Source organism: Aethina tumida, chromosome 1 (assembly GCF_024364675.1).
Source record: "Aethina tumida isolate Nest 87 chromosome 1, icAetTumi1.1, whole genome shotgun sequence".
In the NCBI taxonomy this organism is placed as follows: Eukaryota; Metazoa; Arthropoda; class Insecta; order Coleoptera; family Nitidulidae; genus Aethina; species Aethina tumida.
Genome location: NC_065435.1, coordinates 13,361,107 through 13,385,080, shown reverse-complemented (window position 1 = coordinate 13,385,080; position 23,974 = coordinate 13,361,107). Strand labels below are relative to the sequence as shown.

The following is a 23,974-nucleotide window of genomic DNA, read 5'->3' as shown; positions in this document are numbered from 1 at the left end:
TATAATATATATTATTATAAAAAATTAGATTTACAAACAAATTGTTAGTTTTATTGTATTTAAAGCTATAACTCCTTTACAATAAGAAAACAAAATAAAGTGAGACAATTGTGTGAATGTACAAACTTTAAAGAACTTAGAGCTCTATAAAAATATTTTAGGTTATGTTATGTATAACTACATTTGGACAAAATAAAAATATGATAGGTTAGGGACTGTATTAGGAGAGATTGATTTTAATTAATATAGGTTAAAGTTATATAAATATTATGCCAGAGATGCTTTCATTAGGATAAATTAATCTTAATTGTTTAACTAATTTGTCCAAAATGTAACATAACTTACTTTAACCTAACTTAAGTAAGTAATTAATTACATTGAGGAAGATAATTTTAGATAGGAGTTAACTGTTTCATAAATATTTATTTTTTTATTATTATAAAAAGATGGTTATGTAAACATACATATAGGAAACTTAAATAGAATGAAACAATTTTAAAAACTTTAAATAATTTACATATACAATAATAAAAACTAAAGAAACTGGGATAATTGTATGATTCTACAAACTTTAATTAAGATAGGTTAAAGTTAAAAACAGGATACTGGGTTATTATTGCCAAAATATGAATGAAAATAATCATTGTATATTAAATTCCACAACAACTTAAACAGACTCCATTTGATGTAAAAAGTTAGACGGAATTTAGTTTTTATATTAATTTATTTTAATTTAGATCAAATTGCATATTTAATAGTAACAAGATTTGGAATGACATAAAGACACAATTTTGAACCTAAATTTAGCCTTAAATTTCTTACTATACCATTAAAAGAGTTACAAATGTCAATTAAACTAGGTTAAAGTTATATAAAAATATGTTAGGTTAGATTAGGTTAGGTGTAACTGTATTAGGACAAAAAGATTTTAATTAATATAGGTTAAATTTATATAAAGAGATGTTTTCATTAGAATAATCTTAATTGTTTACTTAATTTATCTAAAATGTAACATAACTTACTCTAACCTAACTTAAGTAAGTAATTAAATTACATTGAAGAAGAGAATATTAGATAGGAGGTAGATATTTCATAAATACTTAGTTTTTTTATTAAATAGTATCATAAAAAGGAAGTTATGCAAATATACATATATATTTATAAAAATAAAAAACTTAAATAGAATGAAACTATTCTCAAAACTTTAAATAATTTACACATACAATAATAAAAATTAAAGAATCTGAGATAATTGTGTGATTCTACAAACTTTGAAAAATTTAAACCTATATAAAAATATTTTAGGTTAGGTTAGGTGTAACTATATTAGGACAAATTGATTTTAATTAACATAGGTTAAAGTTATATATAAATTATAACAGAGATGCTTTCATTAGGATCAATTAATCTTAATTGTTTAATTAATTTATCTGAAATGTAACATAATTTACTCTAACCTAACTTAAATAAGCAATTAAATTACATTGAAGAAGAGAATTTTAGTTAGGAGTTAATTGTTTCATAAATATTTAATTTTTTTGTTATATAGTATTTTAAAAAGGTAGTTATGCAAACATACATATATATTTATAAAAATAGGAAATTTAAATATAATGAAACTATTCTAAAAACTTTAAATAATTTACAAATACAATAATAAAAACTAAAGCAACTGAGATAATTGTGTGATTCTACAAACTTTAAGCTTTAATCTTAAGCTAAATAAAAATATTTTGGGTTAGGTTAGGTATAACTATATTTGGACAATATAAAAATATTTTAGGTTAGGTTAGGTGTAACTATATTAGGACAAATTGATTTTAATTAATATAGGTTAAAGTTATATAAAGATTATACTAGAAATGCTTTCTTTAGGATGAATTAATCTTAAGTGTTTAATTAATTTAGCCTAATGTAACCTAACTTATCTAATCTAACTTAACTACGTAATTAGATTATTCAGAGGAAGACACATTTACATTAGTACGTATTAGTTATTTTATAAACATGAAAAAAAATAAATAAATAATTATATGCCCATTTAGTGTAACTGTAGAAAATGTGCAGTTACGAGCTTTAAAATTAGCACGTAAGTAGCCATTAAGTAGTCCCCAATAAACAAAAATATGATTTAGCCATCCCCCCTCGTAATCCACATGCACTCTCTATTAAATTTGTTCGAGCAGTGTACGAACTGCTTAACACCCCTCTTAATTTCTTGAGGGCGATCTGAATTGCAAAATTCAATTAACAAGAGGTATATTTCGTTTGTAAGCAATATTTATTTAGATGAGGCGAGCATTACCTTTGTAAATTTCCTTCTTTTCATGTTAATGGAAGTAGTAAAACAGTTGTTTCACAAACAATCCGAGAGTGCATACTAATGAGTTTCGGGGGCGCCTGCAAAAAACACTTGTTACAAACTCGCCGAGTTCGATTTGAACGTTTGCCAACGGGAGAGACGTGGAAAAAGTGGACGGATCTCGGGTGTCGTGTGTGAATTAGGTAAACTGCCCTCCATAAAACACCGCAAATAGTCAATAAATGTGAGTTGTGATAATTTCTTAGGTCAGCATGTTGTCGAGTCAAAGAAGTAGTCGTAGGAAGAGGTAATTGTTGCTCCTGAGGAGGAGCTGGTCCTGACTTTTGAAGGGAAAACGTTGTCATCTCCACTTCAGACTTTTAGTTGTTGAAATGTCATGTTCTCTCGTGTAAATTAGAGCAAACAAGCCAACCTACAAAGAATGAGAAAATCGAATAGTCGGACTTCGGAATTACGAATTGTGATAACTTCTTAGGCCAGCATGTTGTCGAGTCAAAGAAGTAGTCGTAGGAAGAGGTAATAGTTGCTCCTGAGGAGGAGCTGGTCCTGACTTTTGAAGGGAAAACATTGTCATCTCCACTTCAGACTTTTAGTTATTGAAATGTCATGTTCTCTTGTGTAAATTAGAGCAAACAAGCCAACCTACAAAAATGAGAAAATCGATTAGTCGGACTTCGGAATTGCGAATTGTGATAACTTCTTAGGCCAGCATGTTGTCGAGTCAAAGAAGTAGTCGTAGGAAGAGGTAATAGTTGCTCCTGAGGAGGAGCTGGTCCTGACTTTTGAAGGGAAAACATTGTCATCTCCACTTCAGACTTTTAGTTATTGAAATGTCATGTTCTCTTGTGTAAATTAGAGCAAACAAGCCAACCTACAAAGAATGAGAAAATCGATTAGTCGGACTTCGGAATTGCGAAGGTGCAGTGTGCGTTGATTATAATAAATAATTGAAATGTTGAGCCGGTAGTGTAAATAAAAAGGTGGTAATAGGTAAGGGAAGTGTGGAAACTAAGTAGAGCGACACAAACGTCGTGAACAGAGAGAGTGCCGAGGTACTTGGTAGCAGCAAATGGCCAGTTATTGTATATAGATGCCTGTATGGCCGCCCATGGACGTCACACAGACGGCAGGTGAAGAAGAATCTGAAGTGTACATCCAACAGTGAACAGAGCAAGCGCGCAACATCTGCCGATCCCTAGGGAGAAGCCGCAACGCGTACGGGGATAACATTGCCTCTGTGACGCGCTCCACCCCAGGTAGAAACCGGGACAGCCCCCTATTGACTGCGGAGCGGCGGTGAACGCCCGATTGGTTAAATGCGAGCCGCCGCTCCACGATTGGTCGTTCGTCATGTCTTTATTCAGCCTCTTTTCAATCGTTCTCATCCTGGCCTGTAATTATGCAAATGGCACGATCTCTTGTGCATGCCGCCTATATGCTCAACTGCTGCTACCACCATCGACCATCCTCTGTCTTGTTTGCGCTTTTGCTCAACTTAGAGGGGGCAAAGTTCACCTTCGTTCACATAGCAGCTCTGCCAGGCGAGGATTGCCCTTTTCCCGTACCTAAGGCACCGACGCCGAAATTGACACATTTATAAAATAATACATTTTTGCTAGTGACACTCATCAGGGTTGTTGTGTGTGTTGGTTTTATTTTGGTTTTTTTATGTGCGGTCTTCAGTGCACATGACGTTGCTTCTCCGAAGGACAATTCTTTAACTCCACGCTACTCCAGCTCATCCAACAAGGTAAATTTATTTTTTATTTATCCTAGGTTGTGTTTAAATTTGATATTTTGCACACACCTATTTATTTATTTATTTACTTATTTTTATATATAAATTTATTGCCACCGTTATAATATTTCATGCAGTAGATATAGGAGATCATCTCCAAAACTGCTGCCCAGACATTTGTATCATTTAAACAGTCAAAAAATAGTCCTCATTAAAATTAACAAGTCATCAAGTTATAAAAGTCTAGTTCCTTCCTAGTTATATTAATGAGATTGTCTTTGGACATTAATATATGCACTACATGAACAATATCATTTGTAATTCTGTAGTCATATGTTTATCTTGATTTATTAAAGCTTTTAGATTAATAATCGAATAAAACAAGTCTTTAACGTCGGTTTTCATAAAAAATTTTAGATTCGTGAAATATTCTTTAAATACATAAAAATATAAAAATATATATTTTAATTAACAACAATAAACAATGATTAATTTTAATTTTTAATAATATTATTGGAAAAAAATCTATTTCGGCCTTTTTTGAAATTAAAAACTGATTTAAAAAATTATGAATTTATTATAAATGTTGTAAATTGTTAAAAATGGTTGTAAAATAATGAATTTCATGTAAAAATTTACTTTTAAACTTTCTAAATATTGTCCTATCACAAAGAATTTTAAATAACAAAATAAAAAACTTTTTATTTCATACATTCAAAAAAATTATGAATTTATTATAAATGTTGTAAATTGTTAAAAAAGGTTTTAAATTAATCAATTTAATGTAAAAATTTACTTCAGGACTTTCTAAATATTGTCCTATCACAGAGAATTCTAAATAATAAAATAAAAAATTTCTTTTTCATATTTCTTTTTCAAAATATCTCTTACAAATCATTATTACATATTTTAATTATAATAATATAATATAAAAATATTTTTCTTTATAATAAAAAATTATATTTCGTCAATTGTTCAAAATTGTAAATTTATATATCAATATACTTAATACTTAATAATGGCAAACCATAAAAATACATAAAGTTATTGATGCCCAAAAATAAATAAATTATAGGCAAATTTATTAAATTTATTTTTTACTTTTTTAATAATTTCTTATAAATTAATAAACATTCTAAAGTTGGCTCTGGAAAAATTTTAAATCACTAATGAAATTTACTGAAAAAATTAAATGTAGTAATTTAATTTTAATTTAATTATTTAATATTAATATTAAATTAAACTAAAAATAAATTATATGTTTTATAAATTTGTAAATATTTGATTATTTATAAATATTTGTGTCCTCCTTTTTTGTAAAAATAAGCAGTTTTTATGAAATAATTTATTAATTAATTAATAATAATTATTGTTATTATAATAATTTAAAAATTGTTTTTCGTAATGTTCAAAATTGTTGATTATATTTAAATAATTATAATAAATAAATAAATATATATAATAATAAATAAACCAGTGTAAATGATAGGCAAGTTTATTAATTTTAATTTTTAATTTATTTTCTAATTTGTTATAAATTTCTAAAATTCTTCGTAGAAAAATTTTAAAAGTCCAATTTAAAAAAATATATGTTTTATCATTTAATTTTAATATTATATTATTTATTTATTTAACCACAAATTAGGCTAAAAATAAATTGTAAATTTGTAAATTTTTGATTATATATAAATATTCAAATGTCTCCCTTTTTTGTAAATAATTGCTAAAAATGGTATTTTTTATGGAATAATATATTAATTATGTTATGCTGTATAAAAAAATTAAAAGGTACTAATAAATTTAAAAAAATGTATATGCACTAATTTAACTAATTTCAATATTGTTTAATTATTTAACGATAAATTAGATAAAAATAAATTATGTTTCTTAAATTTGTAGATTTTTGATTATATATTTATAAATATTTAATTCAAATGAGTCTCGTTTTTTACAAATAATTGCTAAAAATGGTAATTTCTATGGAATAATATATTAATTAATTAATAATAATAATTGTTATTATAATAATTTAAAAATTTATCTAATTTTATTATTATTTAATTATTTAACGACAAATTAGATTAAAAATAAATTATACGTTTTGTAAAGTTATAAATTTTTGATTAATTTATAAATATTTAATTTATGTTGTCCCACTTTTTGTAAATAATTGCTAAAAATGGCAATATATATAGATTTATTATATTAATTGTTTTTATTATTATTATAATTTAAACATTGTTTTTTGTAATATTAAAAACTGTTGATTACATTTAAATAATAATAATAAATAAACCAGTATATAAATAAATAAATTGAAGAAAAATTTATTAATGCTATTTTTTTAATTTTTTTTATTTGTTGTTTATTTATAAATTAATAAACCTTCTAAAATTAAAATAATATATTTAAAAAAATGTATATGCACTAATTTAACTAATTTTAATACTATTAAATTATTTAACGTTAAATTAAACTAAAAATAAATTATACGTTTCGAAAATTTGTAAATTTTTAATTATTTATAAATATTTAATTTATACGAATTATTGTAAATAATTGCTTAAAATGGTAATTTTTATGAAATAACATATTAACTAATACAATAATGAGTGTTATTATGATAATTTGGAAATTTAAAAAAAAAAATATATATAAAGTTATTTTTATTATTATTTTTTTACTTCTATTTATTTTTTTTTATTAATTTGTTATAATACTAATACACGTTCTAAAGTTTGTAATAAGTTAATAATAAAAACTGTACAAAAATAGAAATTGGTTATATCAAGATTAATTAATTGTTATAAACAAATAAGAAACTTGGTTGTACTATTTTTTATTAAGTGCTTAAAAACTACCTTTTTAATGTTTTAAAAAAGTTATAATAAATATTTACATAATAAATTTAACAAAATAATATATATGTATATATATATATAAAATTAGATAAAGTAGAGATATATTTATGACTGAAGTAAGTTTACTATAAACTCTATTCTATAGAGTTTACAAGCTTACAGAATTAAATAAAGTTGTGGTCCAGCCCCGCAGTTTTACGTCGGCAACCTAATCCCCGCTTTGTCACTCGGAAGTCGCACACACTTTCTTTTCAGGGCTCAATTCCTTAAATTATCGTACGTTGAATCAATATATTTTTAAGTTGTTCAACGTTTAAAGTTTTCCAAACACACAAACGCAAAATTTGAGTGGTTTTTGTTGTTGAGGAACCCTTTAAATGCTCCGCGTAAAACAAAAGACCACCGACCCCCGAGTCCTTGTGACCCGACCCCAACGATATATTCGCAATTCAATGCAATCAATATTTACATTACTTTAATAAACTTATTCCTTTGTGATTACTCGGTCTTTTGTTTCAACCGGGCCATTGTTGGCGGTACTGGATGTTTGAAAGAGTTGTTAACCAATTGGCCACGGTGGTGGTTCTAAGACTTGAATTTTTGTTGTCTGTTTCGAATGGGAAAAAATCATATTTTCGATGATGTCACACGCGTTGGCCTATGAACAAGTGCACCGCGAATTAATCATGAAATAAAGTGTTGACAGAATGGCCTTTATACAAAATTCAAATTCAATCAAAATGATTAACACCGCACAGTTTAGATGACAGCGGCCTGTTGATAAAATTAATTAAAGTCATAATGGTTAGTACAACAGAAACATGATTTAATCACTTATTCCACGCAATGCATTCATTGATTTTTATCGTGAAAATGAACTGAAGATTGGGTAACCAGTCATTTCATTATTATTTCAATTGGGTGTGACATAAACAATATTTTTTCGCTATTGTTATAAGTTAGATGGATTACACCACTTTTTCAACGCTTTTCCATTGTCATTTTTTATGTTTTTTGCTTTTATAAAATTAAAAATTGGTGATGGACTGAGAGGCATCCGACGGATGATGGACAATGACCAAATCAAGGAAGCAGGAAGAAGACCTTCCAAAAATAATTCAAGTTTATTAAGATTTATTTATTTTAATACTTTTAAATTAAATTAAAATATTATCATTTACTGTAATTTTTCTTTTGGAAAGATTTACCATCTCTGTTGAAGAAGTTTATCCAGAAATCATCTTAATACTCTTAAATTTATGTTAAAAAAATCTCCAAAAGTGATTTGAAAATTTTTTATAATAAGTGATTAATTAATTTGTTAACATTTTTTATTTATTAAAAAGTTCTATGGCGATGTAATAAATAAGTTATATATGGAGTTTGACATAGTATAATATAAAGTTGAAGTAAAATTAGGTTAACCCCGATGTCACCCCATCTCTAAATACCGTTCAAAGTGGAGTTAAACGTGTGAGGCGCGTACAATGCAGTTATAGGAAATATATGCGGTTCACAAAAGTCCGCCACACCCTCTAATAACAGTGGAAGACCAAAAGCTGCACGCCAGAGCCGTCGAGCTTGCAGCTTTTTGAATTTCCGGACACGTGTGCATGGGGGTTGTTTAAATTTAACCGGTGGACGATTAAAAAGACACAGCACACATCAAAAATCTAGATCAGTTGATTAGTTTGTCTGGAAAATGCTAATTGCCATTGTATCGCCGGTTATACTAATTTACTGGGTTTAGTCAGGTCAGATCGATTATATCTCACCGACACGAACGCCTAAAAGTTTGTTTAAATCCATGCTACTTCATTGAGAGTCATTTCATTACTCACTACCAGTTTTAACTACTTCAAAGGTGAACCGTGTTATTTTTCTTCAACCTGTATTTCTCAAAATTTTGTAAGTTGTAGGATTAGTTGAAGTACCGATGAGATTTTAAAGCTTTTCTTATAATTTTAAAACTTATAATATTTCAAATCTAATTTTTTAGTATCTAAAGTCTTCCAGACATTAACTTTGTTGGAAATATAACTTACTTTTACTCATTATTAAGAAGTTATTAATATATTTCAAAGTTGGAAATGTAATCTGACAGATTCGCAATCAAATTTTGAATACAAGATTCTTAAATAAATTAGAAGAGATGAGATGTGATCGTGGTAAACCTTTTAAGATGAATAACTAAAGTAATTTGCTGTATTTGGATTTTGTCTAGAAGCATTTTCTACTTACCTAGAGAACAGATGAGTAAAACAATTTTTAAGCTTTACTCATAATTTCAAAATTTATAATATTTCAAATCTAAAGTTTAGTATCTAAGATCTTCCAGACATTAACATTGTTATAAATATAATTTGTTTCCTCCGTTTCATATCTGTTATTCATTATTAAGAAGTTATTAATATATTACAAAGTTGGAAATGTAGTCTGACAGATTCGCAATTAAATTTTGAATACAAGATTCTTAAGTAAATTAGAAGAGATGAGATGTGATCGTGGTAAACCTTCCAAGATGAGCAACTAAAGTAATTTACTGTATTTGGATTTTTTCTAGAAGCATTTCCTACTTACCTACAGAACAGATGAGTAAAACAATTTTTAATCTTTCCTCATAATTTTAAAATGTATAATATTTCAAATCTAATTTTTTAGTATCTAAGGTCTTCCAGACATTAACTTTGTTGGAAATATAATTTGCTTCCTCCATTTCATACCTTTTACTCATTATTAAGAAGTTATTAATATATTTCAAAGTTGGAAATGTAGTCTGACAGATTCGCAATTAAATTTTGAATACAAGATTCTTAAGTAAATTAGAAGAGATGAGATGTGATCGTGGTAAACCTTCCAAGATGAGCAACTAAAGTAATTTACTGTATTTGGATTTTTTCTAGAAGCATTTCCTACTTACCTACAGAACAGATGAGTAAAACAATTTTTAACCTTTCCTCATAATTTTAAAATGTATAATATTTCAAATCTAATTTTTTAGTATCTAAGGTCTTCCAGACATTAACTTTGTTGGAAATATAATTTGCTTCCTCCATTTCATACCTTTTACTCATTATTAAGAAGTTATTAATATATTTCAAAGTTGGAAATGTAATCTGACAGATTTGCAATCAAATTTTGAATACAAGATTCTTAAATAAATTAGAAGAGATGAGATGTGATCGTGGTAAACCTTCCAAGATGAATAACTAAAGTAATTTGCTGTATTTGGATTTTGTCTAGAAGCATTTCCTACTTACCTAGAGAACAGATGAGTAAAACAATTTTTAAGCTTTCCTCATAATTTTAAAATTTATAATATTTCAAATCTAAAGTTTAGTATCTAAGATCTTCCAGACATTAACATTGTTATAAATATAATTTGAGGTCCGTTTCATATCTGTTATTCATTATTAAGAAGTTATTAATATATTTCAAAGTTGGAAAAGTAGTCTGACAGATTCGCAATTAAATTTTGAATACAAGATTCTTAAGTAAATTAGAAGAGATGAGATGTGATCGTGGTAAACCTTCCAAGATGAGCAACTAAAGTAATTTACTGTATTTGGATTTTTTCTAGAAGCATTTCCTACTTACCTACAGAACAGATGAGTAAAACAATTTTTAACCTTTCCTCATAATTTTAAAATGTATAATATTTCAAATCTAATTTTTTAGTATCTAAGGTCTTCCAGACATTAACTTTGTTGGAAATATAATTTGCTTCCTCCATTTCATACCTTTTACTCATTATTAAGAAGTTATTAATATATTTCAAAGTTGGAAATGTAGTCTGACAGATTCGCAATTAAATTTTGAATACAAGATTCTTAAGTAAATTAGAAGAGATGAGATGTGATCGTGGTAAACCTTCCAAGATGAGCAACTAAAGTAATTTACTGTATTTGGATTTTTTCTAGAAGCATTTCCTACTTACCTACAGAACAGATGAGTAAAACAATTTTTAACCTTTCCTCATAATTTTAAAATGTATAATATTTCACATCTAATTTTTTAGTATCTAAGGTCTTCCAGACATTAACTTTGTTGGAAATATAATTTGCTTCCTCCATTTCATACCTTTTACTCATTATTAAGAAGTTATTAATATATTTCAAAGTTGGAAATGTAATCTGACAGATTTGTAATCAAATTTTGAATACAAGATTCTTAAATAAATTAGAAGAGATGAGATGTGATCGTGGTAAACCTTCCAAGATGAATAACTAAAGTAATTTGCTGTATTTGGATTTTGTCTAGAAGCATTTCCTACTTACCTAGAGAACAGATGAGTAAAACAATTTTTAAGCTTTCCTCATAATTTTAAAATTTATAATATTTCAAATCTAAAGTTTAGTATCTAAGATCTTCCAGACATTAACATTGTTATAAATATAATTTGAGGTCCGTTTCATATCTGTTATTCATTATTAAGAAGTTATTAATATATTTCAAAGTTGGAAAAGTAGTCTGACAGATTCGCAATTAAATTTTGAATACAAGATTCTTAAGTAAATTAGAAGAGATGAGATGTGATCGTGGTAAACCTTCCAAGATGAATAACTAAAGTAATTTGCTGTATTTGGATTTTGTCTAGAAGCATTTCCTACTTACCTAGAGAACATATGAGTAAAACAATTTTTAAGCTTTCCTCATAATTTTAAAATTTATAATATTTCAAATCTAAAGTTTAGTATCTAAGATCTTCCAGACATTAACATTGTTATAAATATAATTTGAGGTCCGTTTCATATCTGTTATTCATTATTAAGAAGTTATTAATATATTTCAAAATTGGAAAAGTAGTCTGACAGATTCGCAATTAAATTTTGAATACAAGATTCTTAAGTAAATTAGAAGAGATGAGATGTGATCGTGGTAAACCTTCCAAGATGAGCAACTAAAGTAATTTACTGTATTTGGATTTTTTCTAGAAGCATTTCCTACTTACCTACAGAACAGATGAGTAAAACAATTTTTAACCTTTCCTCATAATTTTAAAATGTATAATATTTCACATCTAATTTTTTAGTATCTAAGGTCTTCCAGACATTAACTTTGTTGGAAATATAACTTGCTTCTTCCATTTCATACTCATTTACTCATTATTAAGAAGTTATTAATATATTTCAAAGTTGGAAATGTAATCTGACAGATTTGTAATCAAATTTTGAATACAAGATTCTTAAATAAATTAGAAGAGATGAGATGTGATCGTGGTAAACCTTCCAAGATGAATAACTAAAGTAATTTGCTGTATTTGGATTTTGTCTAGAAGCATTTCCTACTTACCTAGAGAACAGATGAGTAAAACAATTTTTAAGCTTTCCTCATAATTTTAAAATTTATAATATTTCAAATCTAATTTTTAGTATCTAAGGTCTTCCAGGCATTAACTTTGTTGGAAAAATAACTTGCTTCTTCCATTTCATACTCATTTACTCATTATTAAGAAGTTATTAATATATTACAAAGTTGGAAATGTAGTCTGACAGATTCGTAATCAAATTTTGAATAAAAGATTCTTAAGTAAATTAGAAGAGATGAGATGTGATCGTGGTAAACCTTCCAAGATGAATAACTAAAGTAATTTGCTGTATTTGGATTTTTTATAAAAGCATTTCCTACTTACCTACAGAACAGATGAGTAAAACAATTTTTAAGCTTTCCTCATAATTTTAAAATTTATAATATTAAAAATCTAATTTTTTAGTATCTAAGATATTGGAAATATGACTTGCTTCCTTTATTTCATACTCATTTACTCATTATTGAGAAGTTACAGTACAATTAAATAAAGTGATTAAATTTTGAATTTACTTTAACATGCGATATTATAAATATGAAAAGTCCACGACAAGGATTGTGTGTGTTGAAATGTTTCCCTCCACGCCGCCGCTAATAGGTGGAAATGCGTGCACAGCGTAAAAATGTTTAATGTCATTGTTGCGGGATTCTAATCTCGCGCTGCAGCCATTTGCGAATTGCGGGGAGTCATGTCTCGCAATTCTTGCTTTGCTCCAGCCTCAATCAATGGCATCGCGAAAACGGTTTTTTAAAAAGATTGATGCAGTGGCAATGGGGCGTATATTCCACAACTTCGCGCTACCCAGAACTGTCTATAACACTCTTTTGAATTCAAATTCAAAGGTTAATATTTTCCAACTCGTTTCACATCGTCACGTTCTCTTCGAGTTTTTTAATATTTGTATAATTAATTTGGACTAGCTTTTTTAACAAATGTAGGATTAATTTCGTAAGTTTCTAAATAATCAACACGAATGGAAAAGAAAAAAAAAACGAGGGGGTGGTTGAACTGGCATTTGGTTCGTAGATATTTATCAACACTGACCGGGGGGTTCTTATTATCTATTCAAGAGTAGTTGGTCATGTGGAGGTGATAAATTTACATGTTTATGGCGTGATTTGAACACAGTTAAGGCGTAGCAAGTCACCACGTAAACACGGGAGTATCTTCAATTATTTTACTTCTACCAAAAACTGCAATAAAATTGTTAATAATTTCATTTATTGTTAATTTATTTGTTGTTGGCATCTGTTTTTTGTTACGATTAAAAGAATCGATATGAAATCTTTTCGTTCCTAGAAAATAGAGTTTTTTCCATCAGAATTTTGTAAAATAAAGACTGAAGAATATTAACATGGTTCAGGATTGAAGTAGCTAAAATTGGTGAGGTGATAAATTTGTCTATGGTGTGATTTAAATACAATTAAGTTGTAGTAACTCTCCATGTGAACACGAAAGTATCATCAATTATTTAACTGCTACCAAAGACTGTATTAAAATTGTTGATAAATCCAGAATAGTGTCTTTGATAATTTCGTCCCTACTTTGTTCTTGAGTTTTATTAATTGTTGGCTTCTGTTTTTTGTTACGATTAAAAAAAAAATCGATATGAAAACTTTTCGTTCCTACAAAATAGAGTTTTTCCCATCAGAATTTTGTAAAATAAAGTCTGAAGAAATTAACATGCCTCAGGATGGAAGTAGCTAAAACTGGTGAAATGATAAACTTATGTCTATGGCGTGTTTTAAATACAATTAAGGTGTAGCAACTCTCCATGTGAACACGAAAGTATCATCAATTATTTAACTGCTACCAAAGACTGTATTAAAATTGTTGATAAATCCAGAACATTGTCTTTGATAATTTCGTCCCTACTTTGTTCTTGAGTTTTATTAATTGTTGGCTTCTGTCTTTTGTTACCATTAAAAAAAATCGATATGAAAACTTTTCGTTCCTACAAAATAGAGTTTTTCCCATCAGAATTTTGTAAAATAATGTCTGAAGAATATTAACATGGCTCAGGATGGAAGTAGCTAAAACTGGTGAGGAGATAAATTTATGTCTATGGCGTGATTTAAATACAATTAAGATATATCAACTCTCCATGTGAACACGAAAGTATCGTCAATTATTTAACTTCTACCAAAGATTGCATTAAAATTATTGATAAATCCAGAATGTTGTCTTTGATAATTTCGTCCCTACTTTGTTCTTGAGTTTTATTAATTGTTGGCTTCTGTTTTTTGTTACGATTAAAAAAATCGATATGAAAACTTTTCGTTCCTACAAAATAGAGTTCTCCCATCAGAATTTTGTAAAATAGGGACTGAAAAATATTAACATGGTTCAAGATGGAAGTAGCTAAAAATGGTGAGGTTACAAATTTATATCTATGGCGTGATTTAAATACAATTAAGGTGTAACAACTCTCCATGTGAACACGAAAGAATCATCAATTATTTAACTTCAACCAAAGACTCTATTAAAATTATTGATAAATTCAGAATATTGTCTTTTCATCCCTACTTTGTTCTTGAGATTTATTTGTTGCTGGCAACAACTAGAAAACTTGATTTTGAATATTATGGCCTGAAAATTGTCTTACTCATATCCCTTACTAAAAGACATGTGAGGGTGACAAAAGCTTTCAAAAGCTTTAAAACAGTCAAAACTAAAGGAAAAATTGTTGTTGTAATTAAACTAATTAGTGATCTTGAGGCATTAGCATACAAACAATAAATCGTGACCCCGTTAACATTAATAAATGCCAATTTGCCAGATTTAAGTGAATACATTTGTTTCAATTGATGAAGCTGCAACACTCGAAAGCTTGTTATGGATTAAAATAATGAGTGGCGAGTATTTAGGTTTGGGTTTTTGCTGCAATGGGATTGATTGTTCGTGGGGGTTGGCTGTTTGTTGTATCCACAGCTGTAAATTCGGATGGTATAAAAGGAAATTGGGTAGGAGGCGGCTGGTTAATATTGTATCGTTGGTATTGCGGCCCTTAGAGATTTCGGAATGCCGTTGGCGAACGCAGTATAGAGTGGCAATGCCTGTAATGTGCTCGGGTAGCTTTTAGGCACGCCTCTCAGGCGCTGCCGTAATTATCTTTGTCAAATATTTGCCCTGCATTTACCTTTTAACTATTCGGATCGACTTTAAGCGGACGACCATGTACGGTTCATCCGATGCTGTGCAGGGCGCCACACTGCTGCGGAAAACCGACTTTCCCCATTTCGCTCCGCTTCTTTTAAAACATCCACACACCCCCTTGTTAAATACAAAATTTTTAATCTGTTTTCTTCCCCTTCCATGATACACCCGCTAAAAGAACCCACCGCTGCCTGTTTAATGTACTTCAATTTTTACTTAAGATGTTGATTTTGTTTACCGAATTGCAATCCACCACAATCCCCACAAAATATTCGCTTGCCACAATATTTAAACTGCATTTAAGTTTATGATTATTCATTTAATTAACCCACTCTATTTAAAAATCAATTGTAAATTTTTATTATTTGATAAATTTAATTTACACCCACCATGCCATACTTTTTTACTAATTATTAATATATTACAAAATTGAAAATGTAATCTGAAGTATTCGCAATCAAATTTTGAATAGCAAATTCCTAAGCAAATTAGAAGAAATGAGATGTGATCGTGGTAAATATTCCAAGATGAGCAAATAAAGAAATTTGTTATATTTGGACTTTGTCTAAAAGTATTTCCCACCTATCTACTAGTAGAACAGATGAGCAAAATAATTTTTAAGCTTTCCTTATAATTTTATAGTTTATAATACTTAAATTTTAATTTAATAGTATCTAAGCTCTTCAAGACATTAGCTGTGTTACAAATATAATTTACTCCCTCCATTCCATACTCTTTTACTCATTATTAAAAAGCTATTAATATATTACAAAATTGAAAATGTAGTTTGACAGATTCGCAAACAAATTTTGAATATTAGATTCTTAAGCAAATTAGGAGAAATGAGATGTGATCGTGGTAAATCTTTCAAGATGAACAACTAAAGAAATTTGTTGTATTTGGAATTTGCCTAGAAGTATTTCCCACATATCTACTAGTAGTACAGATGAGTAAAAAAATTTTTAAGCTTTCCTTATAATTTTATAGTTTATAATACTTAAAATTTAATTTATTAATATCTAAGCTCTTCAAGACATTAGCTGTGTTATAAATATAATTTACTCCGTCCATTACATACTCTTTTACTCATTATTAAGAAGCTGTTAATATATTACAAAATTGAAAATGTAGTTGGACAGATTCGCAATCAAATTTTGAATATTAGATTCTTAAGCAAATTAGAAGAAATGAGATGTGATCGTGGTAAAATTTTCAAGATGAACAACTAAAGAAATTTCTTGTATTTGGACTTTGCCTAGAAGTATTTCCCACATATCTACTAGTAGTACAGATGAGTAAAAAAATTTTTAAGCTTTCCTTATAATTTTATAGTTTATAATACTTAAAATTTAATTTATTAATATCTAAGCTCTTCAAGACATTAGCTGTATTATAAATATAATTTACTCCGTCCATTACATACTCTTTTACTCATTATTAAGAAGCTATTAATATATTACAAAATTGAAAATGTAGTTTGACAGATTCGCAACCAAATTTTGAATATTAGATTCTTAAGCAAATTAGAAGAAATGAGAAGTAATCGTGGTAAATCTTTCAAGATGAGCAACTAAAGAAATTTGTTGTATTTGGACTTTGTCTACAAGTACTTCCCACCTATCTACTAGTAGAAAAGATTAGTAAAATAATTTTTAAGCTTTCCTCATAATTTTAAAGTTTATAATACTTAAAATTTAATTTATTAGTATCTAAGCTCTTCAAGACATTAGCTGTGTTATAAATATAATTTACTCCGTCCATTACATACTCTTTTACTCATTATTAAGAAGCTATTGATATATTACAAAATTGAAAATGTAGTTGGACAGATTCGCAACCAAATTTTGAATATTAGATTCTTAAGCAAATTAGAAGAAATGAGAAGTAATCGTGGTAAATCTTTCAAGATGAGCAACTAAAGAAATTTGTTGTATTTGGACTTTGTCTACAAGTACTTCCCACCTATCTACTAGTAGAAAAGATGAGTAAAATAATTTTTAAGCTTTCCTCATAATTTTAAAGTTTATAATACTTAAAATTTAATTTATTAGTATCTAAGCTCTTCAAGACATTAGCTGTGTTATAAATATAATTTACTCCGTCCATTACATACTCTTTTACTCATTATTAAGAAGCTATTGATATATTACAAAATTGAAAATGTAGTTGGACAGATTCGCAATCAAATTTTGAATATTAGATTCTTAAGCAAATTAGAAGAAATGAGAAGTAAACGTGGTAAATCTTTCAAGATGAGCAACTAAAGAAATTTGTTGTATTTGGACTTTGTCTACAAGTACTTCCCACCTATCTACTAGTAGAAAAGATTAGTAAAATAATTTTTAAGCTTTCCTCATAATTTTAAAGTTTATAATACTTAAAATTTAATTTATTAGTATCTAAGCTCTTCAAGACATTAGCTGTGTTATAAATATAATTTACTCCGTCCATTACATACTCCTTTACTCATTATTAAGAAGCTATTGATATATTACAAAATTGAAAATGTAGTTGGACAGATTCGCAATCAAATTTTGAATATTAGATTCTTAAGCAAATTAGAAGAAATAAGAAGTAATCGTGGTAAATCTTCCAAGATGAGCATCTAAAGAAATTTGTTGTATTTGGACTTTGTCTAAAAGTATTTCCCACCTATCTACTAGTAGAAAAGATGAGTAAAATAATTTGTAAGCTTTCCTCATAATTTTAAAGTTTATAATACTTAAAATTTAATTTATTAGTATCTAAGCTCTTCAAGACATTAGCTGTGTTATAAATATAATTTACTCCGTCCATTACATACTTTTTTACTCATTATTAAGAAGCTATTAATATATTACAAAATTGAAAATGTAGTTTGACAGATTCGCAATCAAATTTTGAATATTAGATTCTTAAGCAAATTAGAAGAAATGAGAAGTAATCGTGGTAAATCTTCCAAGATGAGCAACTAAAGAAATTTGTTGTATTTGGACTTTGTCTAGAAGTATTTCCCACCTATCTACTAGTAGAAAAGATGAGTAAAATAATTTTTAAGCTTTCCTCATAATCTTAAAGTTTATAATACTTAAAATTTAATTTATTAGTATCTAAGCTCTTCAAGACATTAGCTGTGTTATAAATATAATTTACTCCGTCCATTACATACTCTTTTACTCATTATTAAGAAGCTATTGATATATTACAAAATTGAAAATGTATTTTGACAGATTCGCAATGAAATTTTGAATATTAGATTCTTAAGTAAATTAGAAGAGATGAGATGTGATCGTGCTAAAATTTTCAAGATGAACAACTAAAGAAATTTATTGTATTTGGACTTTGCCTAGAAGTATTTCCCACATATCTACTAGTAGTACAGATGAGTAAAAAAATTTTTAAGCTTTCCTTATAATTTTATAGTTTATAATACTTAAAATTTAATTTATTAATATCTAAGCTCTTCAAGACATTAGCTGTATTATAAATATAATTTACTCCGTCCATTACATACTCTTTTACTCATTATTAAGAAGCTATTAATATATTACAAAATTGAAAATGTAGTTTGACAGATTCGCAACCAAATTTTGAATATTAGATTCTTAAGCAAATTAGAAGAAATGAGAAGTAATCGTGGTAAATCTTTCAAGATGAGCAACTAAAGAAATTTGTTGTATTTGGACTTTGTCTACAAGTACTTCCCACCTATCTACTAGTAGAAAAGATTAGTAAAATAATTTTTAAGCTTTCCTCATAATTTTAAAGTTTATAATACTTAAAATTTAATTTATTAGTATCTAAGCTCTTAAAGACATTAGCTGTGTTATAAATATAATTTACTCCGTCCATTACATACTCTTTTACTCATTATTAAGAAGCTATTGATATATTACAAAATTGAAAATGTAGTTTGACAGATTCGCAATCAAATTTTGAATATTAGATTCTTAAGCAAATTAGAAGAAATGAGAAGTAATCGTGGTAAATCTTCCAAGATGAGCATCTAAAGAAATTTGTTGTATTTGGACTTTGTCTAAAAGTATTTCCCACCTATCTACTAGTAGAAAAGATGAGTAAAATAATTTTTAAGCTTTCCTCATAATTTTAAAGTTTATAATACTTAAAATTTAATTTATTAGTATCTAAGCTCTTCAAGACATTAGCTGTGTTATAAATATAATTTACTCCGTCCATTACATACTTTTTTACTCATTATTAAGAAGCTATTAATATATTACAAAATTGAAAATGTAGTTTGACAGATTCGCAATCAAATTTTGAATATTAGATTCTTAAGCAAATTAGAAGAAATGAGAAGTAATCGTGGTAAATCTTCCAAGATGAGCAACTAAAGAAATTTGTTGTATTTGGACTTTGTCTAGAAGTATTTCCCACCTATCTACTAGTAGAAAAGATGAGTAAAATAATTTTTAAGCTTTCCTCATAATTTTAAAGTTTATAATACTTAAAATTTAATTTATTAGTATCTAAGCTCTTCAAGACATTAGCTGTGTTATAAATATAATTTACTCCGTCCATTACATACTCTTTTACTCATTATTAAGAAGCTATTGATATATTACAAAATTGAAAATGTAGTTTGACAGATTCGCAATGAAATTTTGAATATTAGATTCTTAAGTAAATTAGAAGAGATGAGATGTGATCGTGGTAAAATTTTCAAGATGAACAACTAAAGAAATTTGTTGTATTTGGACTTTGCCTAGAAGTATTTCCCACATATCTACTAGTAGTACAGATGAGTAAAAAATTTTTTAAGCTTTCCTTATAATTTTATAGTTTATAATACTTAAAATTTAATTTATTAATATCTAAGCTCTTCAAGACATTAGCTGTATTATAAATATAATTTACTCCGTCCATTACATACTCTTTTACTCATTATTAAGAAGCTATTAATATATTACAAAATTGAAAATGTAGTTTGACAGATTCGCAACCAAATTTTGAATATTAGATTCTTAAGCAAATTAGAAGAAATGAGAAGTAATCGTGTTAAATCTTTCAAGATGAGCAACTAAAGAAATTTGTTGTATTTGGACTTTGTCTACAAGTACTTCCCACCTATCTACTAGTAGAAAAGATGAGTAAAATAATTTTTAAGCTTTCCTCATAATTTTAAAGTTTATAATACTTAAAATTTAATTTATTAGTATCTAAGCTCTTCAAGACATTAGCTATGTTATAAATATAATTTACTCCGTCCATTACATACTCTTTTACTCATTATTAAGAAGCTATTGATATATTACAAAATTGAAAATGTAGTTTGACAGATTCGCAATGAAATTTTGAATATTAGATTCTTAAGTAAATTAGAAGAGATGAGATGTGATCATGGTAAATCTTTCAAGATGAACAACTAAAGAAATTTGTATTTGGACTTTGTCTAGAAGTATATCCCACCTATCTACTAGTAGAAAAGATGAGTAAAATAATTTTTAAGCTTTCCTTATAATTTTAAAGTTTATAATACTAGTAGAATTTTCGATTTTATTGCTGATTTAATTTTGAATGATAAAAAGAATTAACTTGGTGTAGAATAATTTAGGTATTTATAGGTTTTTAAAAAGCATATATAGATCTAATAACTATAAATGAGTGGTAAATATTCGACAAAAACAGTGTGAATGAAGATGGATGTCCATTTGCGTAATTCATCCTGACATGCACCGATAAAAAGGATAATGATTCCATTGAAATAACCATTAATATGGCTGCGTCCAACCCCCCAATATTTCTGCTTCACATAATCTTTCAACTACCGCTCCGGAATCAACGACAATACAACTTTTATCCCATATTTATTGTTTAATCCTCTGGGCTTTACGTATCAACTAATCGCTCTACACTATATTTGAGCACACAATAGATGTTTCAGGGTTTGTTTACTTTGTCCAATATTTTATCAAAACAAACAGTGAGCAGTATATTGAAATCATCCGAGGGTGTAATTATATAATTTTGTTTAACGTTATTATGTGCCGTGATTTTTTTGTTTTGTTTTATGTTTTACCGTCCACGTCCCGGAAATAAAATTGTGTTCGTCAATCTTTGGCGAGGAAGTTGCTGACATAAAAATAAAATAAACTATGATAAAAGGATATGAACATCTAAAAGATTCCGAGTCGCAACGGGGTGGATTGCGAAGTCGTGTAAAAAGGTAAAGGTCGCCATTGAGGAGTGAGGAGGTAGTTTCTTTAAAGGTGAACTGGACGAAAGGTAAAGCTTAAAGGTGCATAAATAATCCGGTAACCCCATATAAGAGATAGATAGTGAACATTCTAAGCTGGCACGCAAAAGGGAATGCAAAGGCCCACATAAAATATTCATGTCCGGTTTGTGCGGTAGTGAAACCATCATCTACGATCGAGTCAGACATTTATCTTGCAGATACCGACACGACAGCCAATGATCAACTGCACACCATTAATCAGTTTAGGAAAAGAAAATAAAACGCATACGGGGAAACTACCGGACCGACCGGAAAGTGACGGATAATGGCGGTGGCGTTATAACAAGCCGACAGGGGATAATTGGCCGAAAAAATCACGTAACAAACAATATAAAAAAAAGCAGCTGGGGTAGATCGGGAGCAATCGCAAGTACAAACGGTGTAGCCGGTAATTACGGCATATGTCAGAAAATTCAAGAAAACCGCAGGGGATGGTTTCCTGTGGCTTGCGGACCCCATACAGCATTTCGCATTGTACCGGCTCACAACAATGAATAATTATTCGCCTTGAAATTATAGTGAGTGCGACGTATAAGGGCCGTAGTCTACGGCAATTGTACCGCGAGGAAGCCAAATATTTAACTGATTTCCTCCATTCCTCCATTGGTGTTCAATGGGAATCAGGGAAATTCGATCAGGAAGCGATCACACAGGCGACTAAAATTTTACTATGAAATACACCACAATCACTCTTACATTCAACAATTGATTTATTTTTTTGACAAATTTAAAAATATGTTTTCACTTATTTTTTAAGCATTAATTTATACATAAAGTACATAAAGTCTATTATCTATTATTTTAATTATATATTTGTAGAAATTCCTAATGATGTCACCAAGGTGATAATACAACTTTCTAATAAAAAGTTGAAAACTGTATTTATTTCACCTTTCAACTAAAACTTGGAAATACTCAATTATATAACTTCTTAAAGTATTTTTTAAAAACTTAACTCAAAAATACTTAAAGTTTTCTAGTCTTAATTATTAGTTTATATCTTTAAGTAGAGAAATAAGACAACCAATATTTTCTCAGCACTTAATACATAAATTCTATTATTTTAATAAAATGTTTGTAGAAATTCCTAATGATGTCACCAAGGTGAAACTAGAACTTTCTAATAAAAAAACAAGTAGAGAAGTGCATTTATTTCACCATTTAACTAAACCACCTAAAAATAACTTAGAAATTTTCAGTTATATAACTTCTTAAAGTATTTTTTAAAAACTTAACACAAAATTACTTAAATCTTTCAAGTCTTAATTTTTAGTTTTTATCTTTAAGAAGAGAAAATAGACAATCAATATTTTCTCAGCAGTTAATACATAAATTCTATTATTTATCATTTTAATAATTTGCTTGTAGAAATTCCTAATGATGTCACCAAGGTGAAACTAGAACTTTCTTATAAAAAACAAGTAGTAAAGTGCATTTATGTCACCATTTAACTAAACAACCTAAAAATAACTTGGAAATATTCAATTATTAAAGTATTTTTCAAAAACTTAACCCAAAAATACTTAAATCTTTCTAGTCTTAATTATTAGTTTTTATCTTTAAGAAGAGAAAATAGACAATCAATATTTTTTCAGCAGTTAATACATAAAATCTATTATGTATTATTTTAATAATTTGTTTGTAGAAATTCGTAATGATGTCACCAAAGTGAAGCTAGAACTTTCTAATAAAAAACAAGTAGAGAAGTGCATTTATTTCACCATTTAACTAAACAACCTAAAAATAATTTGGAAATATTCAATTATATAATTTCTTAAAGTATTTTTTAAAAACGTAACTCAAAAATACTTAAATCTTTCTTAACTTAATTATTAGTTTTTATGTTTAAGTAGAGAAAATAGACAACCAATATTTTCTCAGCAGTTAATACATAAAATCTATTATCTATTATTTTATTAATTTGTTTGTAGAAATTCCTAATGATGTCACCAAGGTGAAACTAGATCTTTCTAATAAAAAAACAAGTAGAGAAGTCCATTTATTTCACCATTTAACTAAACAACCTAAAAATAATTTGGAAATATTCAATTATATAACTTCTTAAAGTATTTTTAAAAACGTAACTCAAAAATACTTAAATCTTTCTTAACTTAATTATTAGTTTTTATGTTTAAGTAGAGAAAATAGACAAACAATATTTTCTCAGCAGTTAATACATAAAATCTATTATCTATTATTTTAATAATTTGTTTGTAGAAATTCCTAATGGTGTCACCAAGGTGAAACTAGAACTTTCTAATAAAAAAACAAGTAGAGAAGTGCATTTATTTCACCATTTAACTAAACAACCTAAAAATAATTTGGAAATATTCAATTATATAACTTCTTA

General features: G+C 27.6%; 1 protein-coding gene across 1 annotated transcript in view; it reads left to right on the top strand.

Moving 5' to 3' along the window:
• The first annotated feature begins 4,044 nt into the window (after positions 1-4,044).
• LOC109598069 (fez family zinc finger protein 2-like) overlaps positions 4,045-23,974 on the top strand; it is a 32,380-nt gene continuing 12,450 nt past the window's right edge. The window contains exon 1 of the mRNA XM_049969336.1: positions 4,045-4,073. The gene's annotated coding sequence lies outside the window, so the exon portion shown is untranslated. The remainder of the gene's footprint in view (positions 4,074-23,974) is intronic.